This window comes from Ranitomeya imitator, chromosome 1, assembly GCF_032444005.1.
Source record: "Ranitomeya imitator isolate aRanImi1 chromosome 1, aRanImi1.pri, whole genome shotgun sequence".
NCBI classification, from domain to species: domain Eukaryota; kingdom Metazoa; phylum Chordata; class Amphibia; order Anura; family Dendrobatidae; genus Ranitomeya; species Ranitomeya imitator.
The window spans coordinates 1192360404-1192374066 of record NC_091282.1 but is presented as its reverse complement, the minus strand read 5'-3'; the positions used below and the strand labels follow the sequence as shown (position 1 = coordinate 1192374066).

The 13663-nt window shown below is 42.7% G+C and overlaps 2 non-coding genes across 2 annotated transcripts; both read right to left on the bottom strand.

The window, feature by feature from the left end:
- Positions 1 to 3636: 3636 nt before the first annotated feature.
- Positions 3637 to 3743, bottom strand: LOC138660468 (U6 spliceosomal RNA). Its single transcript, XR_011317864.1, has one exon. It is a non-coding gene; the product is annotated as a U6 spliceosomal RNA (small nuclear RNA).
- A 1141-nt stretch (positions 3744 to 4884) lies between these two features.
- Positions 4885 to 4991, bottom strand: LOC138660469 (U6 spliceosomal RNA). Its single transcript, XR_011317865.1, has one exon. It is a non-coding gene; the product is annotated as a U6 spliceosomal RNA (small nuclear RNA).
- Positions 4992 to 13663: the final 8672 nt, after the last annotated feature.

Below are 13663 nucleotides of genomic sequence, written 5' to 3'. Positions count from 1 at the left end.
TTGCTAACCGACGTCGCTGTGTTGGTTCCCGGCTTTGGGTTGGTGATCTGGTTTGGATATCTTCCCGTCATGTTCCTATGAAGGTTTCTTCTCCTAAGTTTAAGCCTCGGTTTATTGGTCCTTATAGGATTTCTGAGATTATTAGTCCGGTGTCTTTTCGTCTGGCGCTTCCGCCTTCTTTTGCTATCCATAATGTCTTCCATAGATCTTTGTTGCGGAAATATGTGGAGCCCGTTGTTCCCTCTGTTGATCCTCCGGCCCCTGTGCTGGTTGATGGGGAGTTGGAATATATGGTTGAGAAGATTTTGGATTCTCGTTTTTCGAGGCGGAAGCTTCAGTACCTTGTCAAATGGAAGGGTTATGGCCAGGAGGATAATTCTTGGGTTTCGGCCTCTGATGTCCATGCCGCTGATTTGGTTTGTGCCTTTCATCTTGCTCGTCCTGACCGGCCTGGGGGCTCTGGTGAGAGTTCGGTGACCCCTCCTCAAGGGGGGTACTGTTGTGAATTCTGCTCTTGGGCTCCCTCCGGTGGTTGTTGATGGTAATGCAGTTATTCCAGAGCAGCAGTCTTGGACAGGTGTTTCTGCTAATTGCAATTCTGACTGGGGTATTTAGCTGTGCAGGACTCATTAGTCCTTGCCAGTAGTCAATGTTCCTTTGGAAGTGTTGGTCCTCTGCCTGGCCTCTCCTGCTTGCTGCCAATTCAGCTAAGATAAGTGTTTGCTTCATTTTTTAGACACACTGCTGTGTGTTTATTTTCTGTGCTGATCTTGTTTCTATTTTGTTCCTGCTAGACTGTGCCTGATGTTTTTATCAGTCTAGTTGGACTCGCTGGAGTCGCAGATATGCTCTCCACATCTTTAGTTAGGTGGCAGAGTTTTTGTATTTTTCTGCTGTGGATATTTTGTAGTGTTTTATGCTGACCGCATAGTATCCTGTACTATCCTTTCCTATCTAGGTAGAAGTGGCCTCCTTTGCTTATCCCTGTTTTCTGTCTGCTTGTGTCTTTTCCTCTCCTACTCACAGTCATTATTTGTGGGGGGCTACCTATCCTTTGGGGATCTACTCTGAGGCAAGAGAGTTTTCCTATTTCCATCTTTAGGGATATTTAGTCCTTAGGCTGTGTCGAGGTGTCTAGGTCTGGTTAGGCACACCCCACGGCTACTTCTAGTTGCAGTGATAGGATCAGGGTTTGTGGTCAGTAAAGTTACCACTGCTCCAGCGAAGGTCTTTTCATGTTGCTCCAAGGCCACCTGATCATAACAGTACACAATAGAACCTTTGATCACACCCATAGGATACCCATCATGAATAGCTATAATAAGAGCCTAACAGCATCTCACAGACCATGCGCTGATGAGAACCAGAGTGAATACCAAGGTAACAGCCCAGTGGGAGCCCGTGCTTGTAAAGCTATGTACCATACGCCTTACCCAGTCAGTGCCCGTCTCGTCTGACGCCCCCAGAAGAAGCAGAGGGTGAAACGCACATTGGGGCTCCGGAGGAGAACATCCACGCGGTGGGCACTGACTGGGTAAGGTGTATGGTACATAGCTTTACAAGCACGGGCTCCCACTGGGCTGTTACCTTGGTATTCACTCTGGTTCTCATCAGCGCATGGTCTGTGAGATGCTGTTAGGCTCTTATTATAGCTGTTCATGATGGGTATCCTATGGGTGTGATCAAAGGTTGTATTGTGTACATACTTATACAACAGCACTAGATAATAGGATAGAGCCTGTGTTTGGTCTAGGTGCAACCTTACTTTACCTAGGGATATTTATATTATCCAGATTTATTGATGTATTCACATGTGCTATTCCGTTAGTGGATGTTCCCCTCCGATTTGGGGTTACTGCTTGTGTCTAAATATTTTGAGCAGTCATTTGGATCTTTTATATGTTATTAATAAACATTACATTTTAAATGATCTTATGACTGGTGAGCTTCATTGAGTTGGTCACTTAATAGTGGCTGCTCTGGTGTTATAATACTTGCAGCAGGAGCAGCTTTTTTGCACTTTTACACTGACAAAATGACACAAAAACAACATGTCCGCTTTTTATATGGAGAGGGAAATGTGACTTCCGCAGCCGATGACAGAAGTCCTTGTGTCTGGACGTGGTGGATGATTTCTGTGCCTTGATTGACTATTGGAATCTCCACACAATAATTTAAAAAAAATAAACAGTCTGCCACTACTCTGACATCTCCCTATCCCCTCCCCTCATCAAACGTGCCCCCCCTCTCATCATACAGCACCACATTCCTAGCCAAAGTCCTAACAAAAGTATTTGTGGAAACTCGATGATTTACCAAGCTTTGGCCAAAGTTTACCGATTTTTTTTTTAGAAAAAACGCTTTGGGATCTGAACACAAATAGAAATGTGCAACATTCCTTCCAACTTTAAGAGTTGTTTCATCTTCACTGGACACCTGGCATGAGCTCTCCCTCTATTGCCTTGGAGGTGTTGTGCTGCTCTGCTGCTCATGTCTTGTCTGAGGGTGTTTTTAGTGTCATAACAGACAGGTGCTTTGGCCTGTCAACAGAAAGTGCTGACAGGCTCGCTCTGATAACAATGAACACAGCCTGGATTAGAACTGACTTTTCTGCACCACCAGATAACAGAAGCACATGAAGTGTTTTTAATGTTCAACATTTAAATTATGCCTGTCAGTTATTGCCTTCTTGGTCTTATGAATGACTAGAAAACACTACTTATAATTTGTTCCTGGCTTTGCACTTTGTACAAAGCCTTTATGAGTGTACAAGTACCACAAATGAACTTTCTTAAATTTTTATGAGGCACTCCAGTTGGTGCCTTTAAGGGTGTAAGGATTACCCTGATTGTAATTATTGGCAGGCTTTACACTGTGTGCAGAGCGTTTATGAGTGCAGGAGTACCACTATCTTACAATTTGAACAGAATGTGTATGAAGCCCTTTTTTTTTTTACATCTAATGCATGTATCTTAGTCTCTCTGAGTTCCTAATTTTTGTCACTTCTTATTTCTTTCATAAATTTCAATGAAATTATTATTTTTTTAATAAAAATTTCAATTTTGGTTTATTTAAACATTTTTTTTAAATCTTTTTAAATTTTGCCTTATATACAAGCCATTATACAGGAAAAAATGTTGGAGATGTGTGAATGGTTTACTTGTTTTAAATCTTTTTTGGCACTTAGAATCAAACAAAATGGTGCCTGGCTGTAATTGGAATGACAAAAAACATTGGATTTATTAGAATGCAGGGAAATTTATTTCTAAATTGATTTGCTTTGGGTTGGTTCAATTATGAAGTAATTGAGACAATGAAGACAATTCTATTATTTGACTGCTGTAACCCTTTGTGCTCCATAATGGATATATCTGTTGTGCTGACTAATCTGTATCAGCTCCAGGAGTCGTAGGGTATATCACACTACAACAAGGTTTCCAAGCTTGTGGCATAGCTAAAAAGTGACAAAAAGCACACTATTGGGCATCATCTGGGCAATAAAGGCTGTAGATAGTGTGGTATTGCTTACTTGGCTGGGTTGTCTTGAAAAAAAGGCTAATTTGGCACCGCATGATAAAGTTTTCTAACTGTATGGCGGCAATTCTCAAATAAATTAGTGCAAAATTTTGAATAGAATAAAATTTTTAACACTTCACAAATTTACGTGTCATACTTGTGCAGGGGCCATGCTAATCTTCTCTGTATCGTTCCAGTTTTAGTATATGTGCTGCCGAAGCAAGCACAGTCATCTGGAGAATCTTGGTGAAACATATACGGCTTCGCATGTCCATCTCCTGAACTTATGGAGAGTGAATGTGGAAATTATATTTTTTTTCCATGAAGAACTTTAAAACATACAGCAGGATCCGGCAGAGTACTCCTAATTAGCTTGTAAACTGAAATATGGTAAAAAAAGAGTCCTATTAGTTTGATTAAGAGGAGGCCAAAATGGAGTCTGCTATGCAAATCTGAAAGGGAGAAGCCAAAATCTTGAACTTCAGGTGGACTTGGGAAAGCATGATAAGGGTTTCTATCTGCATGCGCGTGTAATAGGGTGCAGGGTTGAGTATATCACCATGGAACAGAAAGACCAACTGTTGGGGGGAATTTATTAACAGGGACAATATTCTCCTCGCAGGGAGAAAAGAGTAGAATATGAACTGAAAAGATAATGGTGCAAAATATGGGAGTCAGTGTAACAGAATTTAGCAGGGTTTTCTTGAGAAAAAGAACACTTATCAGTCTGATGAGGACTTGCATGAAGGGTCGTCTTCTCCAATGTAGGCGCCGAGAAACAGCGGCACTTGTCGTCCCTCAGTTGTCCGTGGGCTGAGTAGTCTCTAGGAGCCCGCTGGCTGGGGTTTTGGGAGTTAATGTGATATGCACAGGCTCTGAGTCTTTAGCTTTTGCAGCACAGGCTATCCCGGGAAAACGATGCTCAGTCTATTATAAAGTCTCTCAACAGGAATCAGGGGCTCTGCACTGATACCGTGGGTACCAGGGGTCACAGTCTCTGCACGGGTGTCAAGGCGCCCCTCTCCAGTCACAGCAGAGTCTGCTTTCATGTACTCACAAGATGCAGTCTTTCAGGGCAATCTCCCTGCATTTGTCCTCTGACCGGGAGCACTCTCTCCTCCCCGGAGTGCAGCTGCATCCTGCCCTGACCGCTGCACACACTGCTCTGCCACTTGCGGACACGCCTTTCCCGCTCTCTGCCCGGCTTCCTTCCTGTCCCAGTCTCTAAGTATGCCCCCCGGAGAACCTATAGCACAGCTCAATGGTTCCAGGCAAGGAGCAGAGAAGGTAACCGCCCCCGGACTCTTCTTGTGTTCCACCTCCTTACACTCACATCCTTCAATTTCATCCGTTCAAAAACATGACAAATAAAATATGGAACACTTCAGGAATTTGCGTGTCATCCTTGTGCAGGGGCCATGCTAATCTTCTCTGTATCGTTCTAGTTTCAGTATATGTGCTGCCGAAGCAAGCACAGTGGTCTGGATGATTTCAAATTGGCATGCATATTAGTAAAATAGTAACATTAAGGTTGAAGGAAGACTTTAAGTCCATCTAGTTCAACCCATAGCCTAATCTAACATTCCCTAACATGTTGATCCAGAGGAAGGCAAAAAAACCCATGTGGCAAATAATAAGCTCCACTTTGGGGAAAAAAATTCCTTCCCGACTCCACATGGGGCAATCAGACTAGTTCCCTGGATCAACGCCCTATCAAGGAATCTAGTATATATACCCTGCAACATTATACTTTTCAAGAAAGGTATCCAATCCCGTCTTGAATTTAAGTAATAAATCACTCATTACAACATCATACGGCAGAGAGTTCCATAGTCTCACTGCTCTTACAGTAAAGAACCCGCGTCTGTTATTATGCCTAAACCTTCTTTCCTCCAGACGTAGAGGATGCCCCCTTGTCCCTGTCTCAGGTCTATGATTAAAAAGATCATTAGAAAGGTCTTTGTACTGTCCCCTCATATATTTATACATTAAAATAAGATCACCCCTTAATCTTCGTTTTTCCAAACTAAATAGCCCCAAGTGTAATAACCTATCTTGGTATTGCAGACCCCCCAGTCCTCTAATAACCTTGGTCGCTCTTCTCTGCACCTGCTCTAGTTCAGCTATGTCTTTCTTATACACCGGAGACCAGAACTGTGCACAGTATTCTAAGTGTGGTCGAACTAGTGACTTGTATAAAGGTAAAATTATGTTCTCCTCATGAGCATCTATGCCTCTTTTAATGCATTCCATTATTTTATTTGCCTTTGTAGCAGCTGCCTGACACTGGCCACCGAACATGAGTTTGTCATCCACCCATACACCCAGGTCTTTTTCATTGACGGTTTTGCCCAGAGTTTTAGAATTAAGCGCATAGTTATACATCTTATTACTTCTACCCAAGTGCATAACCTTACATTTATCCCCATTAAAGCTCATTTGCCATTTATCAGCCCAAGCTTCTAGTTTACATAAATCATCCTGTAATATATAATTGTCCTCCTCTGTATTGATTACCCTGCAGAGTTTCGTGTCATCTGCAAATATTGAAATTCTGCTCTGAATGCCCCCTACAAGGTCATTAATAAATATGTTAAAAAGAAGAGGGCCCAATACTGACCCCTGTGGTACCCCACTGCTAACCGCGACCCGGTCCGAGTGTGCTCCATTAATAACCACCCTTTGTTTCCTATCCCTGAGCCAGCTTTTAACCCACTTATACATAATTTCCCCTATCCCCATTATTCTCATTTTATGTATCAACCTTTTGTGTGGCACGTATCAAAAGCTTTTGAAAAGTCCATATACACTACATCCACTGGGTTCCCTTGGTACAGTCTGGAACTTACCTCTTCATCGAAGCTGATCAGATTAGTCTGACATGAACGGTCCCTAGTAAACCCGTGCTGATACTGGGTCATGAGGTTATTCCTCTTCAGATACTCCAGTGTAGCATCCCTTAGAATGCCCTCCAGGATTTTACCCACAGTAGAGGTTAAGCTTACTGGCCTATAATTACCGAGTTCAGTTTTTGTCCCTTTTTTGAATATTGGCACCACATTTGCTATACGCAAGTCCTGTGGTACAGACCCTGTTATTATGGAGTCTTTAAAGATTAAAAATAATGGTCTGTCAATGACTGTACTTAATTCCTGCAGTACTCGGGGGTGTATCCCATCCGGGCCCGGAGATTTGTCAATTTTAGTGATTTTTAGATGCCGCCGCACTTCCTGCTGGGTTAAGCAGGTGACATTTAATTGGGAATTTTTATCACTAGTCATTTTGTCTGCCATGGGATTTTCTTGTGTAAATACTGATGATAAAAGTCATGTAGCATATTGGCTTTTTCCTCATCCTCATCCACCATTTCACCCAGACTATTTTTAAGGGGGCCAACACTATCATTGTTTAGTTTCTTACAATTTACATAGCTAAAGAATATTTTAGGATTATTTTTACTCTCTCTGGCAATGAGTCTCTCTGTCTCAATCTTTGCTGCCTTGATTTGCTTTTTACAGAATTTATTTAATTTTTTGTATTTATTTAATGCCTCATCACTACCTACTTCCTTTAATTCCCTAAATGCTTTCTTTTTGTCACTTATTGCGCCCCTTTTAGCTTTATTTAGCCATATTGGTTTCCTCCTATTTCTAGTATGTTTATTCCCATACGGTATATACTGTGCACAGGTCCTATCCAGGATGCTAATAAACGTCTCCCATTTTCTTTGTGTATTTTTATGTCTCAGGATATCGTTCCAGTTAATTGCACCAAGATCCTCTGTCATCCGTTGGAAATTTGCCCTCCTGAAGTTTAGTGTCCTTGTAACCCCTCTATTACACATCTTATTGAAGAATACATGAAAACTTATTATTTTATGATCACTATTCCCCAAGTGACCCCCAACCCTTACATTTGATATGCGGTCTGGCCTGTTGGTTAATATTAGGTCTAGCAGTGCCCCCCTTCTTGTTGGGTCCTGAATCAGTTGTGAAAGGTAATTGTCTCTCATAGTTGTCAAAAACCGATTACCTTTGCTGGAACTGCAGGTTTCTATTCCCCAATCTATTTCAGGGTAGTTGAAGTCCCCCATAATAATGACTTCTCCTTGAGTCGCAGCTTCATTTATTTGCTTTACGAGGATATTCTCCATTGCTTCCATTATTTTTGGAGATTTATAACAAACCCCTATCAGTAATTTAGTATTTTTTCCCCCTCCCCTTATCTCCACCCACAGGGACTCTACATTTTCATTAGATTCACCTATATTATCATGCAGGATGGATTTTAAGGACGATTTTACATATAGACACACCCCTCCCCCTCGCTTATCTGTACGGTCATTTCTGAACAGGCTATAGCCCTGCATGGTAACAGCCCAGTCATGGCTCTCATCCAGCCACGTTTCAGATATCCCCACCATGTCATAATTATGCTCCAGCACCATTAATTCTAATTCGTCCATTTTGTTGGCGAGGCTTCTAGCATTAGTATGCATGCACTTGATGTTCCTCTCTGTACCTCTATTCTTTCTTAAATTATTAACTGATCTAACCCCACCCCCATGCCACCGCCACCCCCAACTTCCTTATTTGTGCCCAGGTCTCTATCTGCACTATCTTCCCCTCCTATAAAATGAATACCCTCTCCCCAATCCCTAGTTTAAACACTCCTCCAACCTTCTAGCCATTTTCTCCCCCAACACAGCTGCACCCTCCCCATTGAGGTGCAGCCCGTCCCTAGCGTAGAGCCTGTAGCCAACTGAGAAGTCGGCCCAGTTCTGCAGGAACCCAAACCCCTCCTTCCTACACCAATTCTTGTGCCACTTATTAACCTCCCTAATCTCCCGTTGCCTTTCTGGCGTGGCACGTGGTACAGGCAGTATTTTGGAAAATACTACGTTGGAGGTCCTTTCTTTCATCTTGCAGCCTAATTCCCTGAAATCATCTTTAAGGACCTTCCACCTACCTCTAGCTTTGTCATTTGTGCCAATGTGCACCATGACCGCAGGGTCCGCACCAACCCCTCCTAGTAATCTGTCCACCCGATCAGCGATGTGTCGGACTTGAATGCCAGGTAGGCAGCACACCGTTTGATGATCCCTGTCTTTGTGACAGATTGCCCTATCTGTTCCCCTAATAATTGAGTCGCCCTCTACCAGCACCTGTCTGGCCTGCCCTGCTCTCCTATTTCCCTCCTTACTGGAGCAGTCACTCCTCCGGCTTTCAGAGGACATGCCTGGCTGCAGCAGTGCCACCCCTGTACTGGCACCCCCCTCATCTGCTAACTTAGCAAAAGTATTGGGGTGTTCCAGATCAGGACTAGCCTCCCTGGCACTCTTCCCTCTACCCGGCCTTCTAACTGTCACCCAGCTTGCTACTTCACTGTCCTGCAGCTCCATCCCACCATCCCCCACCTCATCTATCCCATTGAGCGTCTGCTCAGTGAGCAGAAGACTCCTCTCCATATTGTCTATGGATCTCAGTGTTGCCAGCTGCACATTTAGATCCAGAATCTGGGTTTCCAAATGCACAACGTGCTCACATCTCGCACAGCAGTATGCACCCTCGACTGGCTTTTCAAGGATTGCATACATGTGGCAAGATGTGCACTGGATGGCATTAACAATAGAGGAGCACATTTCCTAATGGGGATTGCACCAGACAGAACCGTTAAATAAAAATAAAAAAAATGCAAAGTATTAATAAAACACAGATAGCAATTCAGTAATTCCTCCCTTGGAAACTCCCTGAATCCAAAGTCACTGAATCACAAGTCATACTTACCGCCGTTCACACTTACGCTAAGGTCACACTCAGCTCGTTCACACTCGCTAAGCTGAAGATTTAAAAAATTTTTTTTCTTTTTCCCCTCAGCTGCAATCCACCTTGCTGTTCAATGCACTTCCAAAAATTTGGAATTGGAATTTTCTTGCAAAAAAAAAAAATAGTCCTGTTGGTTTGTTCCAGAAGAGACCAAAATGTAATAAATTATGCAAATATGAGTGGGAGGAGCCAGTATCTTAGAATACAAAACAATAGTCAAATGGAGATGATGCTGTTAAACAAAAAATAGTTTTATTAATCAACACTTTTCACAGTTAAACTCTCCCATCTAGAAAAAAACACAATGAGGTTTTCAAGCAGAGACTGCTTCAGGAAATGTGGGTGCTTTTATTACAATTACTCATTTTTGTTAAGTTTTTGCCAAAGTTTCCTCAAGATTTTAAGCTGTTTTTAACCCCTTTCTGACCTCGAACGGGATACTACGTCCGAGGTCAGATCCCCCTCTTTGATGCAGGTCTCCGGCAGTGAGCCCGCATCAAAGCCGGGACATGTCAGCTGTTTTGAAGAGATGACATGTGCCCGCAATAGTGGCGGGTGAAATCACGAGTCACTCGCCGCTATTAACTAGTTAAATGCCGCTGTCATACGCTGACAACAGCATTTAACCGGCGCTTCCGGCCATCCAGCCGGAAATGAGCGCATCGCCGACCCCGTCACATGATCGGGGGTCAGTGATGCATCAGAATGGTAACCATAGAGGTCCTTGAGACCTCTATGGTTACTGATCCCGGCTAGCTGTGAGCGCCACCCTGTGGTCAGCGCTCATAGCAAGCCTGTTATTAAGCTACATAGCAGCGATCTGATGATTGCTGCTATGTAGCTGAGCCGATCGAGTGGTGCCAGCTTCTAGCCTCTCATGGAGGCTATTGAAGCATGGCAAAAGTAAAAAAAAAAAAAGTTAAAAAAATGTGAAAAAAATTAAAAAAATATAAAAGTTTAAATCACCCCCCTTTCGCCCCATTAAATATAAATCAATAAAAAAAAAATCAAACCTACACATATTTGGTATCGCTTCGTTCAGAATCGCCCGATATAGCAATAAAAAAAGGATTAACTTGATCGCTAAACGGCGTAGCGAGAAAAAAATTAGAAATGCCAGAATTATGTTTTTTTTGGTCGCCGCAACATTGCATTAAAATGCAATAACAGGCGATTAAAAGAACGTATCTGCACCAAAATGGTATCATTAAAGACTCCAGCTCAGCACGCAAAAAATAGTCTCTCAACTGACTCCAGATCATGAAAAATGGAGATGCTACAGGCATCGGAAAATTGCGCAATTTTTTTTTTTTTAGCAAAGTTTGGAATATTTTTTCACCACTTATATAAAAGAGAACCTAGACATGTTTGGTGTCTATGAACTCGTAATGACCTGTAGAATCATAATTGCAGGTCAATTTTAGCATTTAGTGAACCTAGTAAAAAAAGCCAATCAAAATACAAGTGTGGGATTGCACTTTTTGTGCAATTTCAGCGCACTTGGAATTTTTTTTCCCCATTTTCTTGTACACGACATGGTAAAACCAATGATGTTGTTCAAAAGTACAACTTGTTTTGCAAAAAATAAGCCCTCACATGGCCATATTGACAAAAAACTAAAAAAGTTATAGCTTTGAGAAGGAGGGGAGCGAAAAATGAACACGGAAAAACGGAAAATCCCAAGGTCATGAAGGGGTTAATTACTGAATAAGCACCAGCATTCTTTGAAGCAAAAACACTGACAAAATGCTCTGAAAAAACACACAGGCATCTTCTGGGCACTTCAGCTGTCCCATTAACGTTTCCCAATGTAAAATGCCTGAAGAAATAATATTTCACTTGTTTTATATAATTCGTAACAGCTGCTCCCATTCCGGTTACCTGTGCAGCTTCCTCCAGCTCCTTCCTTACTTCTCCATGGCATTTGACATCCTTTTCTTCCATCTTCAATCTGCACCTGGGCTTTTGGCTCTTAGAAAGCTTCTGCCTTCATGAGGTGAAACACTAAAAAAATCAGATTCAGAAGAATTTAAATATTTTGTAAAATTCAAAGTAAACTGAATTTGCCGTGAACCAATTTATTTCTATCTAAAGCCATTTTAAGGTAAAAACAGAAATCCTTTGATCTTTTGACACCTGACTAGGCTATGCACTAGGCAAATTTTTCCAGGTGGTTGTTTTCCTGCAGCAGCTTTGCTTTTGCCATCCTTATTGTGGTAGCTCTGCCGCCAACATCTTTCACTCTACTTTTCAATGAAAACTGTTGAAGGAAACAGCGCAAATACTGTCTTATCTGAGAAGCTTAAAAGGTTAATCCATAAAATTGCACTCACCAGATGTAGCTGAGTTGAAGCATTGAAAGAATTCATTGCAGCAGATCCACAAGTCCAGGAAGGACCAGCCGTTAGATACAGATTGGGATAATTGTGGTAAATTTCTGCGCTGCTGAATCACTAGAATTCCAGAATTATTAGTACACTAGATGGTAGCCCGATTCTAATGCATTGGGTATTCTAGAATATGTATGTAGTTTATTTATGAAGATTTTAGAATAATACATTGAATATACTGCGCCCTATCGCTGATTGTTCGTGGCCGGCCACGTAGTATATAGTACAGCCACGTAGTATATAACAGCCCACGTAGTAAATAACACAGCCATGTAGTATATTGCAAAGCCACATAATATATAGCAGAGCCACGTACTATATAGAACAGCCATGTAGTATATAGCACAGCCCACAGAGTATATAGCACAGCCCACAGAGTATATAGCACAGCCCACGGAGTATATAGCACAGCCACGTAGTATATAACACAGCCCACGGAGTATATAGCACAGCCCACGGAGTGTATAACAGCTCACATAGCATATAACACAGCCACATATTTTATAATAGCCCACGTAGCATATAACAGCCCACGCACACAGTATATAACACAGCCCACATAGTGTATAACACAGGCCACGTAGTGTATAACACAGGCCACATAGTGTATAACACAACCACGTAGTGTATAACACAGGCCATGTAGTATATTGCACAGGTCACATAGTATATAACACAGCCACGTAGTATATTGCACAGCCACGTAGTATATTGCACAGCCCACATAGTATATTGCACAGGTCATGTAGTGTATAGAACAGCCACATAGTATATTGCACAGCCACGTAGTATATTGCACAGCCCACGTAGTATATTGCACAGCCCACGTAGTACATTGCACAGCCCACGTAGTACATTGCACAGCCCACGTAGTACATTGCACAGCCCACGTAGTATATTGCACAGCCCACGTAGTACATTGCACAGCCCACGTAGTACATTGCACAGCCCACACAGTATATTGCCCAGCCCACGCAGTATATTGCACAGCCCACACAGTATATTGCACAGCCCACGTAGTATATTGCACAGCCCACATAGCATATTGCACAGCCCACACAGTATATAGCACAGTCCACGCTGTATATTGCACAGCCCACGCAGTATATTGCATAGCCCACGTAGTATATTGCACAGCCCACGTAGTATATTGCACAGCCCACGTAGTACATTGCACAGCCCATGTAGTACATTGCACAGCCCACATAGTACATTGCACAGCCCACGTAGTATATTGCACAGCCCACGTAGTACATTGCACAGCCCACGTAGTATATTGCACAGCCCATGTAGTATATTGCACAGCCCACGCAGTATATTGCATAGCCCACGTAGTATATTGCACAGCCCACGTAGTATATTGCACAGCCCACGTAGTACATTGCACAGCCCATGTAGTACATTGCACAGCCCACATAGTACATTGCACAGCCCACGTAGTATATTGCACAGCCCACGTAGTACATTGCACAGCCCACGTAGTACATTGCACTGCCCACCCAGTATATTGCCCAGCCAACGCAGTATATTGCACAGCCCACGCAGTATATTGCACAGCCCACGTAGTATATTGCACAGCCCATGTAGTATATTGCACAGCCCACACAGTATATAGCACAGCCCACGCAGTATATTGCACAGCCCACGCAGTATATTGCATAGCCTCATAGTATATTGCACAGCCCACGTAGTATATTGCACAGCCCACGTAGTATATTGCACAGCCACGTAGTATATAACACAGCCCATGGAGTATATAGCACAGCCCACGGTGTGTATAACAGCCCACATAGCATATAACACAGCCACATATTTTATAATAGCCCACGTAGCATATAACAGCCCACGCACAGTATATAACACAGCCCACATAGTGTATAACACAGGACACATAGTGTATAACACAGGCCACATAGTGTATAACACAGGCCA